Raw genomic sequence first — 15,954 nt, forward strand, 5'->3', positions numbered from 1 at the left:
TTGCATTTTTATGGACAGAGGAAAATTTGATGCATATCAGTGACAATTATACAAGGCAAATATATGTATACATTTATATTTCTAGAAAATAAATGTGAACTTTCTAATGTGATGGAAGAGAATTGTATGAAACAAAATAGTAGGCAAAGAGTTGCATTACATAGTTGGGCCAGAGAATATGTGGCAATAAAGTAGCTGAAATAGTAAATAAAATCTGTGACGGTGGTGAGTCAAGAAAAGTCCAATGATTGATTCAATAACCATTGTGGAAGATATTTCACAATGAACAGAAGTCAGGTAAATGGGAAGCCAGGATTATCCAGTCTAGGGGGTGTTTCTGTGGGTAGAAGTCCAAGCAAATGGTCAAAACTGCATGTTAATCTGTACCTAACTGAGGGGGTAAAAAGCCACTCAGAAAAAAAAAAAAAAAAAAAAAAAGATGCTTCTCAGACACTCACCCTCTCAGAATTCTTATGGAGCACCCATATTTGACCATTACCTGCATATGAACCTTAATGATCTGCTAGAATCCTAGCATAGGCTCTCTTGTTTACCTTCTCTCTTTCCCTCTTCCTCTCTTTCCTCCTCTCCCCTTTACCTCCCTTCCCCACCTTAATTAAAGTGAAGACTGTGCTGGTTGGGTAGATTGGGGCAAGAGTTATTGGGGGTGGTAGGAAGAGGCAGCTAGGCTAATGTAAGAACATACTTTTCAAGAGGTCAACTTCTTTTTGAAAATTTCTGCGTTTTTGTTCATGATCCTTAAGTAGCTCTGAGGCAGGAAGACTCATTATAGTTACAATTGAGAAAATTAGTGGAGGTTTGAAGATCAAATGTCACACATATACATTGCAACAGTCTTCCTTGGTATGGGAGGCATTCTGCCTTTCCCACAAATTAAATTGCAGTAAGAACAGAATCAGAAAAGGACCAGCCCTGGGGCCCCTGGGTGGCTCAGTTGGGCTTCCACCTCCATGGGGACTCTGCTTGTCCCTCTCCCTCCACCCTTCCTCCCACTCGTGCTCTTTAATAAATAAATAAAAATCTTTAAAAAAATAAAAGAATCAGCCCTGTTCTTTATCAATAGCTCAGAAGATGCTGTCAATGATAGTCTGCAAACATCTGGGAATGATACATCCTGGCTGCAACATGACCCAGATGTCTTTACATAAATACCCCTGGATCATGAACTGCTCGAGAATCAGGTCCTTGGCTAACTCACTGCATATCCCATTAGAGAATGGAATCTCAGGTCACAGAATATCTAACACTCTTGGAATGCTTGTGGCTGTTGGTCCAACTGTTTTTGTTGGGACTTTCTATTCAAAATGGCACAGCCAAGCCTCAAAGTCATTGATAAAGTCTTTGATACTATTGCCCAGTCAAAAGTATGATGTTTCTCTTCTGGGAAAGATACATATAAGTCTATTATCTCATTGTACCACAATTAACATCTTACAAGTCAATGCCATTTTTTTTCCTTGAGAGAAAAATGAAGTCAAATAACAAGTAGGGCCCTTGCCAAATTCTGTCCTTTACAACAATGAGTCATGTTAGCCTAATCATTCGGGTATATCCATAGTTCAGCCTTGGGCCCATTATTTTATAAGAAAACGGAAATCAACAGTGGTTAACACATGACTGTCCCAGTTTTTTTGTTTTGTTTTTGTTTTTGTTATTTATTTTTTAGGTCAGAGACTTGCTTTACTCATTTGCTATATAACCTCAGATGAGTCACTTCTCAGTTTATTTCCTTGTAAAATGCATTAATGATTATTTTTATATTTCATGGAATGGTTATAAGGATGATAAATAAGAGTAAGGTATAAATATAAATTATTGCCAAAATAAGCATTTTCACTCTTGCAGGTCAAACTGCCAGGTGTTCAAAACTACCCTGGCTACGATGAGAGCATTTCTGTGTTAGAGCAGTCCCACAATGCCCATAATCTCACTGTATTCTTTTGCTTTTTTGTGATTTTAAGTTTCCACTGGGTTCTTCTCTAATTAGCCTCTCACTCTCTGATCAGTCTCCTCCATCTTACATCCCTGAATATCAGAAAAGTAATGATCACCAGCCTCAATTTTAAGAAATCACCACTGATAAGCTATCCACTCGTATCCTCATAGGATAATTTTTCTTACCTTCTAGACTCAAAATCCTTGTCTCCACACTTCTATGCTATATCCACCTCTGATCCCTTTAATTCAATAATTTCACAGATTGATTTCTCCCTGTCTCTGGATTATTTTTCTAGTTTCTCTTCCCTGACTCTGAGGTCCTCATTCATTTTGGCAATAACAGTTATATTCCAGCCACAGACTCTATAGAAGTCCATCCAGGAAAAATCAAACTCCAGCCACTCAAAAATAGGGGAGGCAGAATGTTGTCTTTTATTTCCTTGCTCCTAGGTATGTTCATTCAGGCTTCCTTACTTAACTAGTATAGTTGTATGATCATAGGAAAGTTAATTAATCTCTTTGAGTCTCAGTTTCCTCATGTCTAAAATATAAATAATAATAGAAGCTATAATAGTTATGGCATAAACTGTATTAGAGAATGCATGTGAGTGCATAGTACTTGGGATAGCATCTAACTTATTGCAAATAAGCAATATACCTTGGCTGCCATTATTATTAGTAACATCATTATTATCTCATTCATTATTCATTTTAACCTACCTCATTTTTAGTTCATGACTTTTAGTCTTTTACCTGGCTACTTACTTTCAGCCACACAAGCAAAATAGCAAAAAGGCTAATTCCTCCTGATACCCCAGTGCTTGGGTTCAGTTGTTTCAGATCTATTTAGAGAATGCTAATGACCCCTACCTCTGAAAGAGTTGCTAGACTGGTGATAGAGATGGTCACTCTTTCCTTCATATGAGGGGAGCTCCAGTAATTTCACATTTACTACCTCTTTGTATACCTCATTCACTACTTTGCATGAGTGGAGAATTTACTTAATCTGATTGATGCACATAGAAGAGGAAATGGGACATACGTAGCCTAGTCACTTTAGCCATATACCTCCTGAAAGTTATTTCAGTCCTTATCACATACGTCACACCCTTTTTCCTTCTGTGCCCTGCTAAAATTTCTACACTAAAGCCTTCACACAGGGACATGGGAAATTTTAGATCACTTCTTGTGACTAGGTGGGTTGACCTGGCTGCTTCGGAGTTTCAATACTAGGAAGTCGACTTTCTGGCAATGTTTAATATGTAATTGGTATTTTGGCTCTATATGAGTTTGATATGGCTGCCATAATAAAATGCCACACTGGGTGGCTTAAACAACTACATTTTATTTTCTCACAGTTCTGGAGGCTACAAGTCAAAGATCAAGGTGTTGGAAGGTTTGGTTTTTCTTGGGCCCTCTCTCCTTGGCCTACCTTATCCCTATGACCCCACATGGCCTTTTCTCTGAGAATGCATATTCCTGGTATCTCTTTCTCTTCTTAAAAGGGCACCAGTCCTTTTGAGTTAGGGTCCTACTCTTATGACCTCATTTAACTTTAAACAGTGCTTTAAAGGCTCTATCTCCAAATACAGTCATATTCTAAAGTGCTGAAGGTTAAGGCTTCAACATACGAATTTGGCAGGGACGCAATTCAGTTCCTAATGGATTACCATTTGCTTTTTCTCAGTTGTTTTCAAATATTATGTTTCGATAAGATGAATCATTTTGAAGACTTTAGCAGTCTTGGGCAGTATTTATCAACCCTATTTTCATTACCCAAGTAAGGGTCCCTGCTTTGGCCCTAGGGAGGACCATCGGACCTCCTAATATCTAAGATGTTTTGGCTCTAAGAATCAATTTTTGTCCTCTTGGGGCTGGTCCTCTAAAATAAAGAGTTAAAACAGAAAGCAGGAACAGATCCAATCACCAAACAGTTAATATGACTCATTCCACAGCTCCTCAGCCCCTTCCAAAGCAGTACTCTGAGCTCTTAGCTCCACAGAATAGGACTGTCCACATTCATGGAACATAAAAAGGGGTATCTTCTATTGGGCAGAGCCCTCAACTAAATAAGTAAAGGCACATTTCTTTTTCTTTTCTTTTCTTTTTTTAAGATTTTTATTTATTTATTTGACAGAGAGAGAGACAACCAGTGAGAGAGAGAACACAAGCAGGGGGAGTGGGAGAGGAAGAAGCAGGCTCCCAGCAGAGAAGCCCGATGCAGGGCTCAATCCCAAGACCCTGGGTTCACCCCCTGAGCTGAAGGCAGACATTTAACGACTGAGCCACCCAGGTGCCCCAAAAGGCACATTTCTACCTTTATGTCCATACTACGTCACCACATGTAAAAGGTATATTTGGGGTTGATTATCTGACTTAAAATACAGACTAGGTGGCTTACATAAAATTTCACTTTGTAAGGCCTGGGTGAATAAGATGCTTCAAAGTAACTTTGAATTATCCTACAAAGTAGCTGAAAGTAAGGCATAAGGTCTCATGGACTCTCCATTGGGACTGGGAGCCTCTATGAATTAGACCATCACGAACAGACAAAACAAAAAGAGCTTCCAAATATGAGCCCCAAATCAAAAGATAAGAATATCTAATTATTGATACTGACATGTTATTGGGTTGCTTCTCACCTGGACAACTCCAAAGAACACTTCTGAGTAAGTACATGCAGTACTTATTAAGTATAAGCTAACAATACTCCTGACATTAACAGATAAGCATAACAACAAAAACAACAGATCAACAACAACAAAACTTTGTCAGACATGGAGCCAAGAATAATCTCATTTAATACACCACCACTAGGATATAGATGCTATCATCACACTCATTCTGCAGAGGAATTCCAATGAGGCTTAACAAGGTAGGTAACTTATTCAATGTCAAATCTACGTCTATCTGATTACAGAGTCTGAGTATTTCACCACAAACTACTCTGGCTGCCACTTGCTCTTAACTCCTGGGTAAAGATAATAAAACTAATCTTCACAGTGCCAACACCATTCTTTCCTCTTATATTTTGTCTTTTTATACTGCAAGAGGGATATCTCTGAGAGTTGCCTTCCATGTACATCCTCATATAAGAAGAAAAGAAACACACCATTTGGAGAATTATGACCAGAGGCAGAGCTGCAGCAATGTAAGCTGTATCTATAAAATTGTACCCTCAGAATGTACACCCCTCTGAAGTAGGTTCCATAGGTAATGATTTCTACCTTACAAATGAGGACACCAAGGACTAGAGACTTCAGTGTTTTATCCAAGGTCATATATCCAAATAGAAGGATCAAAAAAAAAAAAAAAAAAATCACTTCTGAATCAAGTTTGCTGCTAGAGTCCCTACATTACATTGTTCCTATGAAGGGAAATATTCTTCTCTTCTCCTCCACTGTATTCCCCCTCCTGCCCCTGACATCACCTCCCTACATCCTCTCCAACACTGTGGTTTTGAAGTTTCTAAGTCATTTGGAGGAAATCAGCTTCTCCAGCATCCAGGCACTCTTGTGCTAAAGCAGTCTGCAGTACATAAAGCACAGAGAGGATTTACATCTTTGACCCTCTTCCAACAGATATTACTTATCTGGAACTGCCAGCAGAGTCTCATCTATGTGATGTGCGTGACAGTGAGGAATAGCTTTTTGCTGCACTGCCCAGCTTCCATGGGTAAAATACATACATACATACATACATACATACATACATACAGGAGTTATTGTTTGAGGGAAATGAATATTCAGGGACATCTCTGGGAAATATTGGCAAGGGAGTTGAGGTGGGAGTCCTAATATCAAGGGTCATAAAAATGACCCCCAATTCACTGACCCCTTGCAAAGATGTGGAGATTTGTCAAGGAAGCAAAAAAATCATGAGAGATAGATTATTCAGCCTATCTTGAGACTTCCTGTATGCCAGATCTTTCCCAGTAAAGCTGTTCTTGAATTACACATTATGTGAGAAAAGTTTGTTTATAACTTGGTCCTTTAAAACTTGGAATCAATTGTGTCTTATAAACTGTAATGAGTACGGTGGCTATACATCTTACTAGTAACTTGCATATATCAGACAGTCAAAAATTATCATTCTTAATTGTAGTTCCTATTACAGGTATACATATCTATCATTTTTTTTTTTTTTTTTTTTTGGTCTCCACAGCACAGCGTGTTAGAGGACATGTCTGCATTTTATAGTATACCTGTGGTACAATAAAATCTTGTTTTACATTTACTTTTATATTCTTAGCACAGAGTAGAAAATATTAATTAATGGACCTATTTTCAAACAAATTCATAGGGATATCTAGAAATAACCAGATTTAATAATTAAAATTACTAAATGTGAAAGAGCTGGTTGATTTAGAACTGGTTGAATTGAGGTCAAAAATGTCTTCACAATTTTGATAATATGTTTAAATAAGGTCCTCTCAGTTTATTGCAATATTTGCCTATCAGCAATAAAAAATGTTTTAAAATTATACCAAAAGGTCAATTATACCAATGCCAGTTTAATATCATTGGATCATGCGCAGAAGAGATTATTTTGTACTTTTCATTTTAATAGAATGACTGACCTCTGACTCCTGTCTTATTTAAGCTTAGTATATCTACAGAGTGAGATATAAAGTGGAACTGAACTCGGGATTCAACCCTGGTAAGGAACATTAGTTCAAAATCCTACTTTGATGTATATGAAAATGTGTTAAAAAATAAAACACATTTGATAGGCACAAACATATTTTTTCAACATAAGCATAAGCATAGTGTCAAGTACTAACATAATATAAACTATTTTGAGGGTTTTAGTCACAGCACATATGTACTTTTTTTTCTTTCCTTCTACTCCAACATCAAATGCTAGCAGAAGATCCACTTTAGAATAAATCAAGGGAATTTGGGTATACTGCTCATTGCAAAATATATGTATTCTTAAAATGTTCAATGTAAATGTATCCCATATATTATTTTTCATTCTAAATGCAGATAGTAAGCTCATGCACATGGTTTTATCCTTAGGTCAACTCCTCACAAGTGGCTATAAGAGATGCAAGCGTTCCAGATCTCATCATTCAAAGAGCAGAGGGTTTCAGTGAAAAAGCAAGTGAAGTTATTTTCCAGCAGCACTAGTCAGCATTGCTCCATATTAGGGATGTGTATCCATCCATGAACCTGTGTAGAATTGACAATGAGATCAATTCCAAACAAGCTGCACGACTGAGGGTAGGGTCGGTCCCTTAAAATTAACTATAGGTGGCACTGCTAAAAGAAGAGGAAACTAAATAAGGCAAAGCAGCCAACATTTGCCTACCACAAGCTAACATCTGAGTCTCCAATTGTCTAGCCAGGGTGTTTGCATTTTTTTTTTTTTTTTTTTTAACAGAGAGAGAGTGAGCAAGAGGGGGGAGGGGCCTAGAGAGAAGGAGAGAGAGAGAAGCTTAAGCAGGCTCTACACCCAACGCAGGGCTCAATCTCACAACCCCGAGATCATGACCTGAGCTTAAATCAAAAATTGGTTGCTTAACTAACCAACTGGGCCACCCAGGTACCTCCCAGGTATTTACATTTTTTTTTTAAAGATTTTATTTATGTGTTTGACAGAGATAGAGACAGCCAGCAAGAGAGGGAACACAAGCAGGGGGAGTGGGAGAGGAAGAAGCAGGCTCCCATTGGAGGAGCCCGATGTGGGGCTCGATCCCATAACACCGGGATCACGCCCTGAGCCGAAGGCAGCCGCTTAACCGCTGTGCCACCCAGGCGCCCCCAGGTATTTGCATTTTTATACAAATCTTCCAGGCAAGAAACTTTAAGAACCATTCTTCATATACAATCCCTGCACCTCTAGAAACAATTTAAATATTGAGATCAGCATTTGAGCTAGGAGACTAAGTGTTAGTGGTCATCATCCAATCTATTCACCGAGGGCGTGAACAGAACAAGATGACAAAGGAAGGGAAAATTCACTCTTTCTACCTGACCCTTGAGCCAGGATGCTCGTCTTCTATCCGTGGAGTAGGACTTGCACCATCTGCTGGTAGGTGCTCAGGTTTTTGGACTCACAGGAGAACTAAACCAGCAGTTTTCCTGGATCTCTAGCAGCAGACAAAGGATCATGGGATTTCACAGCCTCCATAATCACGTAAGTTAATTCTTCATAAAAAATATATAAATAAATATATTTATTATTTATTTTATAAATGTATAAATATAATAAATGTAATGTAAATGGCAATGTAATGCAATGCAATAAATAAATGTAACAATGTAATACACATAAACATTTGAGAAATATTTATATGTATAAATATACATGAAACAGAAAGTGAGATTCATTCTCTATTGCTTCTGTTTTTCTGAACAATCCTAATATATTGCCCTTGTTATAAGAATACTGTGGAGGTGTCCAGGTGGCTCAGTCGGTTAAGTGTCTACTTTGGCTCAGTTCATGATCTCAGGGTCCTAGGATCAAGCCCTATGCTGGGCTTCACCCTCAGTGGGGAGTTTGTTTCCCCTTCTCCTTCTCCCTCTGTCCCTCCCCCTGATGAGGGAGCAGAAGCCTAACGGGACAAAGCAGAAGCTGACACCCTGCAACCTTCCGCTCTTCCTACATCTTGGGTGGGATATGTGTGACCTTTCTCCAGGAAGCTCCCAACTATCTTAATGTTAACACCGTGCTAGAGGGAAAAACAACCTTAACTTCACAATGGCAAGGCCTCCAGTGTCCTGTAAGTCTTTAGCATATGAAAGTTCTTTTGAAAACCTCCCTGTTCCTTACTTCCCCCCTCACAACCCAGTGCAGCAGCTCTTTCTGCCCATGGGTCCTCTCCCTGTGCTTTAAATAAAACAACCCTTTGCACCAAAGATGTCTCAAGAATTCATTCTTGGTTGTTGGCTCTGGACTTCACCCCATCAAATCTCACCTATATTCTAAAACCACATTACCCCCACTCATGTGCCTGCACACTCTCTCTCAAATAGATGAATAAAATCTTAAAAAAAATACTCTGACTACTGAGTTTTAATTGATTTCTACAAAACTTATTTTCTTTCTTTCCCATGAGCTCCCCATAGTGCTTGTTATGGCTGTGAGATTCTGCCCTATCTCCCTCATCCAAGTTTTCTGTGTCTGCTGCTGTGTTTGCTCATGTAGAATTTTCCTCAGATGCAACAACCACGACCTGCTCCATCTTCTGTCCCTTGATGAGTTGGCTATGTTTGTCCATGATGGAAAAGAAAGGGAAATTTATTTTATTTTATTAAATATTTATTTATTTATTTATTTGAGAGAGAGAGAGAGAGCACGTGAGCACGAGCAGGGGGAAGGAAAAGAGGGAGAGGGAGAACTCTCTGCTGACCAGGGAGCCTGACATCAGGCACAATCCCAGGACCCCGAGGTCGTGACCTGAGCCGAAAGTAGACACTTAACTGACTGAGCCACCCAGGCGCCCCAGAAAGGGAAGTTTAAAATGACTTTGGACAAGGAAATTGCTAGCTGCTTCAAAAATATTCTAAAAAAAATGGATCTTCCAATGAGCCTGAATACAGTTCAAATGCAACTTCTGGCAATACTCTTGAACACCCTCCAGAAAAGACAACACAGAACTAGATCAACACATTACTCTTCTGTTATGTTAAATTTCACCATGTGGATTCTTCTTGCTCTTTCAAATGGTTTCTCCAAGTCCATCTCCTTCTACATATACTATTGATGTAGTGCTTGAAATATTGCTGGTATAGTACAGGCCCTAGGATTGTTAAGTTAAATTAGGCGGGGTCTCACAGACCACTATATAGCCAGAATTACAAACAGGAATAGATAAATCAGCAGGTTATTATTGTGTTACAGAGTAAAAGTATCCAATTGCAACCTCAAGAACTGACAACTATGTTCATAGAGAAGACAAAGATTTAAAGAAAAGTAAGGATTTAGCAAGCATAAAGACATTATGTACTTATGAAACAGTATGTACTGAGGCAAAGAGATGTGGAAATACATGATGTTTATAGTGAAGAGCATGTTTCTCAAATATTTTAGAGGAAGGCAAGTGATAATGGGGATGTTTCAATGGGAGAATTAAAAGCCAGAAGGAATATTTAATAGACCAAGATACGGACCATATATATCCATTGAAAATTTTTAGGCAGGGGTGACATCAGATATGTAATGTTATGAACATAATTCCAGCATGTATGACAGACTAAGGAGGTTAAAACTGAAGGATCCGAAGAAGAGTAAATACAATAATTGCTCAACAATAATTCTCAACAATTCAATCAAAATTTGTGAGACCTGAAGAAAAACATGTCAGGAGAGCTGTCATGAGAATTCAAACATGTGAGAAAAAATATTTAGGGCTTGGTAGCTGATTGGATGGAATGGTGAAGAAAAAGATAGGGGTTGAGGATGGCTCCTGGCTTCAAAAGTAAGTGATCAGAGAAAAAGTAAAGCCAATTAGCCATATTTTATCCTCTTAATTTCTATGAGATATTCATGTTGGAAACATTTAGTAATTATTAATAGCACAGATTCACAGACTAGTGAATACCACAAAGACTATGCTCCCTTACCAAATGAAAATGTTGAAAAATTCCTGTGGTTCTACCACTTTTCACTTGGACAGTCAAAGTTCTCAGAAGCATATTGTAGAGGTTCTTCTACCTTATGTATATGTTTCTCATAAGGCTCCTTCTGAATTAATTATCTATGTCATCTCAATGATCCACAGAACTTTATATTTAGTGACTGTAACAGTGTAGTTACCAGAGAGACATCTTCTGCATAGTTATACATCAAAGGACAAATAGCTGGGGTTCCCTTAGTTTTTCCACTAAGGAAACGCTACAGATAGATGAAAAGGAAGGAGGGAGGGCAGTGCTGCATTTTGATTGATGCTTTTTGATTATTTATTATGGAAATTGGGAAATGTCTAATGTTATCAGCTTCAGACTGACTCCTCAAAGGTATTTTGGTTTCTAGGTTTGATAGTCCCTCACTCTGGTAATGCACACCATATTTCATCTTTACTTGCTTAGCACTAAAATTTGATAGTGATATAAAGACTTGTGAGAACAACATTTTCAGTCATTGCATTTTAGAAATAAGGGGCAATAGGACTCAGAAATAAGTTGATTTTCCCAAGGTCACACAAGAGAATATTTTAAATAAAGAGAATAATTGGACAAGTAGGAGTCAGGTCTAGGGTTTTGCCTTCTATTTGGGGGGGGGGAGTAGGGAGCAATAATGAGTCAGAGGGACATTTGCGTCTGGGATATTAAGCATCAGCCATGGGGTGTGTACTCACTGGAAAAGTTCAGAAAAGATGGATTTTAAGGACCAGGAAAGAAATCCTTATCAGAAATACTTTTCTCCAGAAAGGAGTAAGGTATAACCATGACTTAAGGCTGACAAATTGATTCTTGGAGACCAGTTCATTCAACATACAGATAGTGTATGTGAGCTTGTCCAAGAAAGTGACATGGAAAGGTCTAACAAACCAAAGGAAGAATCCGTAATAGAGGGGTAGTTTAAAAGAAAACTCAAGGCTGGTGGAATGCTGGATACCTTGCCTGTGTCCCTATTCTTGGAGTGATCCCATGAGCATACTAAAGTTCTGAATTATGTGGTCTTATAATAGAAGACTGGTGAGGCCCAGCCATAGTCATAAAGGTTTCTGTTTAGTACCACTTAACTGAGAACTTCTCTATGTTACTTCTATATAATGGAATAAGGGGTGGGAATGGAAGAGGCATATAACTGAAGTATATATTAACATCTTCTTTATACTTTCTATTTTATCCAGCTCCCAAAATAATAGTTTTATTGAGTTTCTGTTGTCTGATCCAGTTATCTACATCAAAACTAGTTCTCTAAGAAAGGGAATCTCAAAATACCTGAACACAAATTGTCAGGATCATCAAAATGCCCTGGACCCCTGTCATTTCTTCAACAAATTGTGTGTTATGTGTATATCTTTCTGGCTGTAGCTCAGAAGATACATAAAAGATGGTGATAAAGTTAATGGTTTCTTCAGGTTCCATGGTTGTGGTACATAAGAACAATTTGAGACTTCAATTTATCAAATAATTTATTTCCAGGTTGCTATCCCCTAGAAACTAATTGAAATCATGTGCTTTTTCTACTTAAAGATTAGCTCTGACAGTGCTTCTAAAAATGAAAAGCCAGAAGTAGCACTCTGTTCCTTGCTGTGTTCTGTTAGCTGAGCTATGACTCCAGAGTGATCTTCTCTAATGATTGTAGGTTTAGTGAAGAGCATATCTTACAAATAAGACAAAGTTTCAAATAACTTTCAGCTTGGCTGCCTTGAATTACACTAACTAAGGTATTCTCTATTTCAGTTCATCATTGGGGTTTCAGAAGAGATTGCAGGGACCCCTCTGACTCAAAAAGCAACACAAACATTTGACACTCACCCATGAGTTTTCTGGCACTCAGTGAACTTGCCAATTTCCCCTCAGAGTGTGTTAATAAACCAGAAAAGAATGGCAAAGAAAAAGCTTAAGCTTGAAATCATGTGCATTTATTTTCTATCACTGCTTAATAAATCGCCACAAAGTTAGAGGCTTAAAACACATTTATTACTGTGTGGCAGTTCTTCCTGAAAAAGGTAAGCATTGAAAGAACTTCCAAAAGACCCAGAAAGTCTAGTCTTAGTTACATACTCAAAAGAAATGAAAACAGATATTCAATCAAATACATGTACACACATATTAGCACTATTCACAACAGCCAGAAAAATGGAAACAACTCAAATGACCATTGATGGATGAATGGATAAAATATATATCCATACAAAAGGATGTTATTCAGTGACAGAAAGAAATGAAGTACTGATACATGCTACAGTGTAGGTGAACCTCAAAAGGAAGCCAGACAAAAAGGTCACATAGTGCATGGTTCCATTTATATGAAATACCGATAACAGGTAAATCTATAAGGTGAAGCAGATTTGTAGTTGCTAAGGGCTTTAGGAAGTGGGGAGTAGAATGACTGCTTACTTACTGGGTACCAGGTTTCCTTTTGGGTGATGAAAATCTTTGTAAATAGTAAGTGGTAATTGTTGCACAAAATGGTGAATATACTAAATGTCACTGAATTGCATGCTTTAAAATGGGTTAACATTATGCTACATAAAATTTACCTCAATTAAAAAGTGATTTAAAAAAAAAAAAAACACACATACACTTATTTTCTTAGAGTTTCCATGACTAGGGAGTCCTGGCACATTTTAGCTGGGTCCTCTACCCAGATCTCACAAGGCTGCAGTTAAGGTATTGGTTGGGCTGCATTCTGATTAGAGGCTTGACTGGGAAAGGATAGTTTTTCCATCTCCCTTAGTTCGCAGAATTCATTTCCTTGCGCTGTACAAAATGGTACCTTTCTTCTTCAGAGCAAGTATGAAACTCTCTGATCCAATCTTAGCCACCTGACTTCATTGCATTATACTTCTGAGGTTCTGCACTGTGACTCAAGCTCCCCCCTGTAGTCTACCCAGGCATTTGTATTCATCTTTAAAATACTGATATTCTCCATGCAGGTTGTGGCTCATATATCTGTGTCCTTAAGACAATCAATCACTACTTTTAAGTAGTGATTAAGTACTTAAGCACTTAAGTACTAAGTACTTAAGTACTACCCATCATAACAAATTATAATTATTTGTCTAGAACATGCCTTCCCATATAAAATGCTAACTTCTTATCAAGAAGATAACATAACTTCTTCAAATGCTGAATAGATGGCACTCTTTTATAGGACTAACCTGATTAGATGAGACCTCCCAGAATGATTTCCCTTTTGATTAATTCAAAATCAAATGCTTTAGGAACCTAATTGTATCTGAAAAGTCCCTTCCCCTTTGGCAAGTGACAGGTTCTGCTTGCACTCAAGGAGAGGGTAATACAAGGTTGTGACTCACTCAGAGTGAGTTTGTTTGCTAACATACTTAGAGTATGTTTGTTTGCTACTGACTGAATGCTTGTGTTCTCCAAAATTGTCAAAAGGTGACATCTAATCTCCAGTTAAGATATTTAATGGTGGTGGTGTCTTTGGGAGGTGATCACCTAATAAGGGTTGAGCCCTCATGAATGGGATTAGTCCCTTACAAATGTGATACCAAAAAGCTCCCTTGTCCTTCCACCATGTTAGGACACGACAAGAAGACTGTCATCTATAAACCAGAAAGGAAGATCTCACCATCTTCCCATCCTCCAGAACTGTGAGGATCAAGTTCTATCGTCTATAAGCTACTCAGTCTATGTTATTGCTGTAGCAGCAGCCCAAATAAACTAAGACATGTTCTGTTATACTATCTTTCAATTTGTAAACTAATACATACCCTTAGGTCTATCACAGGAATTCAATGAGACAAAGCCAGTGCAACGTTGGTATAGTAAAGGCTTAATAAATATTAGGTGCCATAATAATTATTTACCTCATTTATCATGTCAATTATCATTACTTAATTCTTCCTAAAATCAATTTATTTTACTTCCAATAAAGTAAATCAGGCTGGAAAAAAATCCTAATCATGAGTACTATATTTTGCAGTTGAATAATAGAGACCCAGCACCCCTGAATCCAATGCTTCAAAATATATTTTGAGAGAGAAAATAGCATCCTAGCCCCACAAAGTAATGATAGATGGGCTGATAAGGAGACGCATGGAGTCTTCTGAGCATGTGTACGCATACAGTGCATCTTAGGGCTTTATCGGAGCCATTTTTTACCTGAATAATGGTGGTAACCAAATCAATGGAAGTTGACAGTGTTGTTGGATGCTGCTGCCTAATGGGTGCCTCCCCCTAAGGGCCTCGGTGAGCTCTTCCAGATTATTCTTCCAGAGCCTTGTGTGATTTCTTGCCTCTGAATAACTGCAGAATTTCTTCATTGTCATAATAGGCGTATTCTAGATTTTCATGCAGCAGTGCTGGAACCGTAGGAGCAGGCTAATGAGGAAGTGGATCTGCCCATTTTATGCAGGAAGTGCTGTGATGAGGCTGGATATGTATGGTCTCTAGAAACAAACCTGGATCCTATTATTTCTTTTATCATCATCGAGCTGTGTGGCTGGACAATTACACACCTAGCTAAACCCTGGCTTCTTCATCTGCCAAATAAAAATAGCCATTCTAAATTTTAGTATTGATTAAAGCATTACTTTGTATAAAATACTTTTGATTACCGGTAGGCATTCTTGCTGTTATTGCTATTGTTATTATTATTAGTGTTATGAACTATCTAACACAGAACCTGACATGTATGTGGCCTAAGGTCAATAATGATCTCATTTATACAAAGGCCTTAATATTCAAAGCTTAGATAAAGCAAAGGGATTGTATAATGTTAGCTTTCCTGAAAGCCAAGTTTGCCTTTAGACTCAAACTAAGTGGGTCAGCATCCCTGCTAATACTTGTGTGACCTGGAGCCTGCCACAAACTACTTACGCCAGTTGCATCATCTGTAAAATAATGGTAAATCACAGGGCTGCCATGAGCATTGGACAAAGTGAGCTGATGGATTTCTTATCCAATGCACAGTACATATTAAGTGCTCAGGTGGGGTAAGATACTAGAGAAAAATAATAAGGGGGGGGGGAATTTAGCTTCATTCCTCTGACTCCATAATCCAAAATCTTAGTATATAACTTTACATAATAAACTTTGGAGGCTCTGCGACTCCACTACTCAAGCTTGTCCTCTGTAATCCACCGAGAAAATCTGTATTTATCCTGATGTTTTCCATGCAGATTGTGGCTCATATGTCTAAGCTCCCAGGGCAACCAATTGTCACTTCTACTTAAATACTATATGTTACACTGAACTATAATTATCTGTGTAGAATCTTCCTTTCCACTGAAAATGCTAAGTTCCTGAAAAGTTAACCTTTAGTCTTCTTCATATGTTGAACAGCTAGCACAGACTTCAACCAGCAGTAGATGCTTAAATAATCTAAACCGTAAAATTAATGAAAGAA

Source organism: Ursus americanus, chromosome 21, assembly GCF_024610735.1.
Source record: "Ursus americanus isolate L20-20 chromosome 21, mUrsAme1.1.p, whole genome shotgun sequence".
NCBI classification, from domain to species: domain Eukaryota; kingdom Metazoa; phylum Chordata; class Mammalia; order Carnivora; family Ursidae; genus Ursus; species Ursus americanus.